We start from the raw sequence: 9,330 nt of genomic DNA, 5'->3' as shown, positions 1-9,330 counted from the left end.
CTGTGACCACTGGCATCAGTGCGAACCTCCGTTGGCACCATGGGGTCGAAGTGTTCCATGACAGACACGTTGGTGAGGGCCGCAATGAGCGCAGAAAAGGCTTGAGATTGTTCTTGGTCCCAGCAAAAGGGAACGTCGTTCTTCAGAAGAATGATGAGTGGACTGGCCGTCTCCACATAGTTGGGGACAAACCGCCGCAAACAGCATCAAAAGCCGAGACAACTACGCACGTCACTGGTACAGCCGGGTGTAGAAAATGCACGTACAGCACGAATTTTCTCGGGATTGGATTGAACGCCACCGGCGACGACCAGGTTTCCGAGCGTCTTGAGTTCACGTCGGCCGAAGCTACGCTACTTCGAGTTCAGTTCAAGGCCAGCTCTTAGTAAGACTCCAAGAATGGCATCAAGGCGATGGAAGTAGCTCTCGAATGCAGAAGAAAATACAACGATGTCATCGAGATAGCATAAATACGTCGTCCATTTCAAGCCGCGCAGGATAGAGTTCGCCATGGGTTCGAATGTTGCGTACTCATTACACAGGCCAAATGGCATCACCTTGAATTGGTACAGGCCATCGGGAATGACGAAGTTGGTCTGATCTTGGTCCCGTTCGTCAAGTGTAATTCTCCAATAACCGGAACGAAGATCAATCGAAGAGAAATAGCTGGCACCATACAAGCAGTCGAGGAAATCAAATATCCGGGGGCGTGGACAAATGTCCTTTTTTGTATTTTGTTAAGGTGTCGGTAATCAACTCAGAACCTCCAAGTGTTGTCCTTATTTTTAAAAGGTCCGACAGGTGACTCCCAGGGGCTGCTCGAAGACTCTATAATGTTTCTTGCCAACATCTTGTCTACTTCATCTTGTATGATGCGACGTTCAGAAATGGCAACTCGGTAATGTCGTCTGTCTATTAGGCTGCCATCTCCGGTATCAATGCGATGAGTAACAAGGGGCGTTTTTTCCAAAGAATCGGTCACAAAAAATATCGCTGTACGAAGTAAGACGGCTCGTAAATGCTTTAGCACGGTCAGGGCGCAAGTTAGGCGCAACCATTCCTGAAATGCGGGCATCCAAAGGTGGGAACGGTTCAGGTCGTGCCGACACTTTAGCTGTAGGGTCAGGTAGAAGAGCAGACACTATAATTCCAGACAGTGGGGTCAGTTCGGTTCGAGTAATGCCCTCAGGAAAAATTTGTGCAGAAAGGCTGGAGTTCAAGACTGGAATATAAGCGTTGTTATTCTCTACGTGCACGATATTATGAGTCATGTCGGTTATGGGCCGCACAACGTAGTCGCCATCAGAAACGGAGGTGAAAGGTGACATGAGCGCACACACTGCAGCTTCTGGAGGTAGGCGAGTAGGACCGTTGAAGTGTCAGAAGCTTGTTTGTCAGTACAGAGCGGCAGGTCTAGATGAAGCAATCCAGAAAATAGTGAGAGCAGAATGTGCAGTTAAAAAGTCGAGTAATATTATAACAACTTGAAGGCAACTGGGAGTACTGTAACTAGCCCACGGATGTGGCGGTCTGCAATGGCAATTCTCGCAGTACACATACCAATCATCATAGCTGTGTACCATCAGCAACAGGAACTGTAAATGGAGAAGAGGGCGGGAGGACTTTCTTGAGGCGCCGATGGAGCGAGGAACTGTGGACAGAAATGTGGGCGCCAGTGTCGATAAGGGCAGAAACTGGGACTCCGTCCACAACAATATCAATGACAGTACGTCTGGTGGCGAGGGTAAGGTTTGAGTTGGCAGTCCGGGTCGGTAATGCAGCCTCACTCCCGGGAGCTGCAGTTGCTAGTTTCCCGAGTAGGTGCTGTCGTATGATGGGGAGGAGCTGCGATGAGGTACCGGTGAACGGGATCGACGAGGCAGTAGGGATGGAGATCGGCTGAAGCGACAGGCAGTAGGGACGGTTTCGTTTCGAGGCTCGTCTGGTTGATAAAGTGTCCAGGTCCATCGCAGGCATGGCGACGCTCCTCTGGTTGGGCAGGGAAGCGTCGAGGTACGTAGTACTATTGACGGCCGGCGTTGTAATACGAGCGAGGGGCGAAGCAGATATGGCTACGGCAATAACGCGATGTGTGGCCGGCTCGACAGCAAATGAAGCGGATTGGCCTTTCGAGTGAGGTGCGCCACTGTACAAGATTGCGCCTAAATGAGCGACGTGGGGAAGCCTAGCTGATGGTAGCTGCTGCCACTAGAAGCAGGGTGCGATAAGATGGTGACGGCGCGGTGCTGGAGGAGAGGCCGACGTTTGTAAGTAAGCCATATTTCTGGATGTAAACCATATTTCTGGACCCCATCGAAGATAATGAAGTACAAAGCGAGTTTAAAGAGCTTAATAATACTACAAGAGCAGACATTGATGGCATGCAGATAAAACCTATTAAGTTTGTCCTTGATATCCTCCTTCCGTCCCTCACGCATATATTTATTCTATGCATTGCTGATGCTGTCTTTCCTTCCAAAATGCAGATTGCTCGTGTATCCGTGATATATAAGAAAGGTGACAAAAACAACCTGGACAATTACAGGCCTATTTCAGTACTACCAGTATTTTCTAAAGCCCTTAAAAAATAATTCACAGACGCTTTGCGAAGTTTGAAAAGGCATAACAGATATTAACAGATTCGCAATATGGATTTCGTAAACACCGTTCTACTGAGCATGCACTATTAGATCAGAAAGAATACATATTAAAACAGCTGGATCAAAGTAAAATAGCTATTGGCATATTCGTAGATTTTACAAAAGCATTTGATTTGTTGAATCATGAACTACTAATCCGAGCTTCATAGGTATGGTTTTTGAGGTCGCGCAGGATCGCTTGTAGAGTCCTATTTAAGAAATCGAAGGCAGGCTGTCAGTATTAAAGAATATGTATCAGATATAGAACCGGTTTCTCGTGGCGTTCCTCAAGGTAGCATATTGGGTCATTTCCTTTCTAATATCTTTATCAATGATATTGTGCAGGTATTTGCTCCTGCAAAGTACATAATATATGCTGATGATACGAGCATATTTTTTTTTCAGGAACTGACATAAATGATTTAATAGATATAGTAAATTCTGCACTCTTCCATTTATACGAATGGACAGAAAAAAACGGCTTACAAGTTAATGCCACAAAAACTAAAGCAGTCATTTTTAAAGCAAAGAATAAGACAGTTAAACTAACAAAAGATATTTACTTCAATAGCGTTCCTTTAGATATAGTACAAACATTTAAGACGCTGGGCGTGGTATTCAATGGAAAAATGACATGGGATGATCACATCTATTTTATTGTAAACAAACTCTCGCAGATAATTGGATTGCTATATCGCCATCGTCACATCTTGCCTTCAAAAGCAATGCTCGCAATTTATCATTCTTTATTTCATTCTCGCCTCAGCTACTGCAGTTTAGTTTGGGGTAAAACATCAGAAGAAAACTTAAGAAAGTTGCATATCTTACAAAAAAGCTTTTTAAGAATACTTGAAAATGTCCCTAGAGCTTACCACACACTAGAGCTTTTTTCTAAGCATAAAATACTTTCGATTCCTAAACAGTATAACATTCATTTATGCCGCGCTTTAAAACGCGAGATTTCTAATAACACGTCTTTTTTTCATAAACTGGCTAAAACTGAACTCAGCTACAAAGTCTACGAAACGAGAAACATCGGTAAGTGGAGTATTATAACATACAGAACAACATACGGCTGTCAAACACTGGAAAATACGCTGCCACGTCACCTGAATTCCCTTCATTTCAATAATATCCCACTTGAACATACCTCAAACAAAAACTGCTTGAATATTTCCTACTGAGCGACACTCCATTATGAAAGTAAAAATTCTACATGGTGATTTTATTTTGCATGTGAATATTTATGCATGTGGTTTTATTTTTGTTTTTGTGACGAATACTTGTCATGTGCTCATGTAGTTTTCTGTGATACATGTATTGTCGTTTTTCTAAATATTGTGTACTATTTTTAGTGCCAAAGTAAACGGCTGGGTGCCTGTGGCCTTGTCAAGCTGCCCAAGAGGCAGCTTTTACTGTAGGCATCCTGCCACCGTGTACTTTGTGGTGGTGAAATAAAGTTATTATTATTATTATTATTAAGTTCCTTGCAAACAGCCTGTATCATGGCTACGGTGTCGGGCAGCGAAGATGTGAGGGGTGCAGAAGCCAAGTTCGCGATTTCTCTCTAGACGATCCGAGCCATGTTTTCTGGGTGAGAAGGCTGTTGCAAAGACGCCAGGTCATAGCAGGATTATGTAGCCGCCGTGTTTGGAAGGCGCTGAAAACGACGTCCGAGATGTGCTGTTTAGCCTGCTTGTATTTTTCACACACTTCAAATACCGAATCGACGGTAGAGCAATCCGCGCCGAAGAGGATGTCGAACGCATAATCTGTGATACCCTATGCCCTGCCTACTATGTGCCCTACCTTGCCACTTAACGTCATGGAGCTGTTCACCTTGCGGCGTAACGACAGCACGTCTTGAATATAGGCAAGGTGGGACTCAGTGGGGGATTGGGTGCGAGTAGAATGTTTGCTTTTGCTGCCAGCGCCTGCCCAATCAGCTTCCCGAACATGTCCTGAAGCTTTTGTTTACAGATTTCCGAGGTCACTAGGTCTTCGTCATTTTGGAACCACGTGTGAGCTGTTCCCGTAAATAGAAAATTATGTTCGCTAGCACCCAGTGGTTTCTCCTGCTACATCACTCGTACTCATCCAGCCAATCTTCAACGTCTGGCTTGTCTTCGCCATTAAAGCTGGGAGAGAGCGGATCTTCCTGAGTACAACTGGCTGGGCCGTTGTTGCTGCGATGGTAGGGGCTGCCTCGCAGGCTATAGTGGTCGTTTTTTGCGTCATCGTGAGCCCAGGTTGGTGGCGGCAACTGCACAAATCCAGCTTTTCGCAGCGTAAATAAGCTATTCGGTGGGCTTGGGGATCTTTAATCGCCCCCACCAGGATGATGCGGGGCAAGAAATACAACAGCTGATTACGCGTGACTTTTCCTTCGAGCACCAACCTTCAGTTAGCACCAACGACCGTTGCTACAGCTTCGTCTTCCTTCTGTTTCACTGTTCTTCATGATCGTCTTCTTCAAGGTTGAGGAGATATGTAACAATATAATGCGTTTTTATTGATTGGATTGTTAAAACGTTTATTTGTTACCTGCAGTAGAACGCGCGCTCGCGCGCGTGCGCTCCGGACGGGGCCTATGTCGTCCTCTGGGCACCGGCCGCGCGGCCTGGGTCCCCGCTCGCCGTGGCCGGCTCGCTGGTTCCCTGCCGGGCCAGCGCCTTGATAACCTGCTGGACGGCCGAGTTGATCCTTTTGATTGTAGTTCCCTGCGGCTGCTTCCAGTCGCGGCGGGATCCTCCCAGACATAGCCTCTTCCTGGTACTTGTTGCAATTCCACAGAATGTGTGCGAAGCCGGCCGTCCCCGTTCCGCAGACTCTGCATTTGTCTGTCGGGTGCGTCTCGGCATACATTCTGTGCATCAGCAACGGGCTGGGGAGTGAGCCCGTCTGTAGCTGTCTGAACAAAACGGCTTGCTCTCGACTGAGCCCCGAGCAAGGGGGTGGAAGAGTTCTGCGGGCTAGGCGGAACGCCTTGGTTGTTTCGACCGAGGCGCGGTCCGTTAGCGCGCTCCTCGGCGTGTGCCGTTTCGTTGTGGTTGGCGTTGCGGTCTGATGCCTCGCCCGCGTGCGCCGGGCCAGGGCGATGACCATCTCCTCCGCTTGCTCTGCCTTGGTGCATCTGGTGCTGGCGGTCGTGCGAACGGTGCCGGTCGCGTCGACAACGACCGTCGTGAAGCCGTGTTTCTTGGCGTACTCAGCCGCCTCAACGTAGCGTGCGTGTGTGTCGGCCGCATGCTGGTCTATCAGCGCCTTGGCTCTCGCTGCTCTCCTCCTTGTATTATACTCCGGGTGCATATTCTTCGGTACCAAGTCCACTCTGATGTTGCTCCTGATTTCATCGGGGACGGGGAGCTGCGTGTGCTCTCTGCCTTGATATCCAATTCCCAGGTTGTCCTGGATTTTCTGGCCGGCCTTGGTCGTAGACAGTCTTTCGAGTTGTGCGGCGCGTTGGGCCTCCGCAGTCTCCTCCAGCGTGTTGTGCACCTCCAGCCGCAGGAGGCGTTTGGTGCTCGTTGTTTCGAACAGTCCCAGTGCCGTCTTGTAGGCTCTGCGGATGAGTTTATCTATCTTGTTTCTCTCGATCTTCTTCCACTTGTGGGAGGCCACCACGTACGCTACGTGGCATATGACGAACGAGTGGATCAGTCTGATCAGGCTCTCTTCCCTCATTCCACTTTTCCTGTTCGTGACTCCTTTGAGTAGCCTCATGGCGTTCGCCGCTTTCGCAATGAGCTGGGTGACGATCTTGCCGTTTCTGCCGTGCGTCTCGATCGTCATTCCCAAAACTCTGATCTTGTTGACTCTTGGGATCGCGTTTCCCTCTCTGGTCTTAACTTTGATTGCCTCGTACTCTCTCGGGCTGCTCTCCGGTTTGCGGTGCTTGACGGGCGGGTAGACGAGGAGCTCCGACTTGCTCGGCGAGCATCTGAGCCCCGTTCCGTCGAGTTGGTCTTCGATCGCATCAACGGCCGCCTGTAGGGTGGATTCGATGTGGGCATCGCTGCCCCCTTCCACCCACAGCGTTATGTCGTCCGCGTATATCGTATGTCGGACTTCCTTGACGTTCCTGAGCCTTTCGGCCACTCCTATCATCACGAAATTGAAAAGCACCGGCGAGATGACCGATCCCTGAGGTGTGCCTGTACTTCCCAGCTTCTTCTCCTGTGCTTGGAGGTCCCCCGCTCTGAGCTCGGCCGTTCTGTCCGTGAGGAAGTCTTTGATGTAATTGTATGATCTCTCTCCCATGTTGAGTTTCGAGACCCTGGATAGGATCGCCGAGTACTTCCCCTCGTCGAACGCGCTCTGCAGGTCGAGTCCCAGTACTGCTTTGTTGTCGCCGGTGTTGCCGTCGATGATCTGGTGCTTGAGTTGTATCATGGCGTTTTGGGTACTTAGATGCTGCCTGAAGCCAATAATCGTTTCCGAGTAGAGATCTTTTTTATCGAGGTATTCTTGCCACGTGTTGAGCAGGACGTGCTTCAACACCTTGCCCACGCAAGATGTGAGCGATATGGTTCAGAGGTTATCTGTGTCGGATGGCTTGCCCGGCTTGGGGATCAGGATGATCTTGGCATTCTTCCACTGCGTCGGCAGCGTTCCCGTTTTCCAGCATTTGTTGTAATAGCTCGTTAGGCTTTCTATGGATTTGTTGTTGAGGTTCTTAGGCGCCTTGCCCAGCCCGGTCCAGCCCTCTGTCAAAAAAAGTTGCTCTGTCAAAAAAACAAGTGCTATAGCAGTAGAGTACCCGCTGCGAACTTCTTCTACGTCTATATCTCTGTCGAGACGGGCGTTGGGCAGCCCCCAATACGGCCCGTGGCACACCGTGGACGTAGTTGGCAGGTATCTGTCGCTGATGCGTTTCGTCACCTTATCGGCGCCGTGTTTAGTGACTTCTCGATGGATGAGTTTCGCCAGTTGGTCCCTTTGGTGTGACTTATTCTTGGTTTCATCGAGCAGATGCTTCAGCAAGTTCCATCTTTTCCCGTTGTGCATCTGGCCGTCGGAAGCGTTGCATATCGCGTTCCCCTGTTGCGCACATAGCGTGTGACAGTGGTCCTCGATTGCTCTGTTGAGTTCTGCGACTTTCTTTTGTAGCTTACGATTAAGGCGTTGTTTTTTCCATCTGTTGAGAATGGACTGCATGGCCTCGATAAGGTGGGCCAGTCGGCTATCCATTCTTTTCGTTTCGAGGTCTGCTATTATGTCCTTGGTTGAGTTTCGAACATCTTGGAGGATCTTGTTTGTCCACGCGTCGATGTTGTCGATTTCGGTCTCTTCCGCCTTCTGATTTCTGTTATCTCTGAAAGTGGTCCAATCGATCCAAGTATGTTTCCTGACGTTCGTACTGCTCTGCTCCGGTATGAAGATTTCCACGATCATGTGGTCGCATCCGAGGTCCACCCCCGTGTTCCTCCACGTGAACGTGATAGGTTCGTTGTTCCTGACGGAAGTGAGGTCGGGGCTGGTATCTCGGAACACGGAGTTGCCAATTCTCGTTGGGTAAGCCGGGTCGGTTATGAGAGTATAATCGAGTTCCGCCTCGTCTTGGGATAGGTTTCTGCCTTTCGCATTACTCTTGACGTAGCCCCACGCCGGATCCATCGCATTAAAGTCGCCGCATGCGATCAGCGTGCTCTGGCCGGCCGTCGTGCTTGCCTTGTCAAGAATGGCTCTGCAGTCTCCGCGATGGCTTACTGTAGACCAAAACGAAGATGCTGTTTTTTCTTTGCTTGGTCGGTATGAGTTCGGTGAGCGTGAAAAATTCTCAAGTTCTGAATTAAACCTGCAGCTATCCTGCAGTTTTAAGGCTGGTTGTGTGTTTCAAAGAACAATGTAAAATGTATTGTTTGCCTTCCATAATTAATATGCACATTAGGTAAAACTAAGTTAAGATTTTGTGCAAATCTTGTTCTGTTCATATTGATGAGGACTTTATTAAAAATGAAAGCGAAAGGAGTTAGATTGCTTATCAACGTAAATAGAAAAACACCTAAAGTATATTTTATGATTTCATTGACCATTCAAATATGATTGTCATAGTAATAAGTGCGTTGCATTAAAGCTATGTGAATTAAAAGTGGCAATCCAAACTGCTTGATTCTGTAAAGATTGTAACGACGATAATTGTTTTGTACATTTTGCCCCATGAGCACTGCCATAGTTAATGCGGGAATGAATGAATGCATGATACAATGAAGTAAGAGTAGATATAGGAAAGAATCTGCAGGGTTTGACAAGAACTCGAAATCTATAAGCAATTATTTGTATGAAATTTTAGACTGAACTCGAATTTATCTCCTAAAAATGTGCAGCAATTGCTGGTATAAACTGCATGCTGATTAATTGAAATGAAATGGATAAGACTAGGCTGACACGAAAGCGAAGTAAAGAACATCCATTTTGTCTCAGTATGATTGACCTGTCTATGATTTAGCTTGAACCAGGCCATAACGTTTGCAAGGCCATGGTTAAATTTGCTAACTAGCAAAGTAATACAATTGTGAGAGCTTAGGATCGTGGTGTCAAGTGCATATAGAATTTGTGGTTTAGGACAGTCAGGCAGGTCATCATTACAAAGTAAAAATAGAAGCAGTCCTAAGATGGGGACTTTGCAGGACACCTATATCAGTTGTAGTTTTCACTAATTGCCTGCAATGCTAACAACCTGATTTCTATA

At 47.7% G+C, this 9,330-nt stretch overlaps 1 pseudogene; it reads right to left on the bottom strand.

The window, feature by feature from the left end:
- Positions 1 to 5,227: 5,227 nt before the first annotated feature.
- On the bottom strand, positions 5,228 to 7,844 carry LOC146184435 (uncharacterized; annotated as a pseudogene).
- Positions 7,845 to 9,330: the final 1,486 nt, after the last annotated feature.

Source organism: Amblyomma maculatum, chromosome 7 (assembly GCF_055883805.1).
Source record: "Amblyomma maculatum isolate TAMU_Amacu chromosome 7, ASM5588380v1, whole genome shotgun sequence".
Taxonomy (NCBI): domain Eukaryota; kingdom Metazoa; phylum Arthropoda; class Arachnida; order Ixodida; family Ixodidae; genus Amblyomma; species Amblyomma maculatum.
This window is presented reverse-complemented; position numbering and strand designations above follow the sequence as displayed.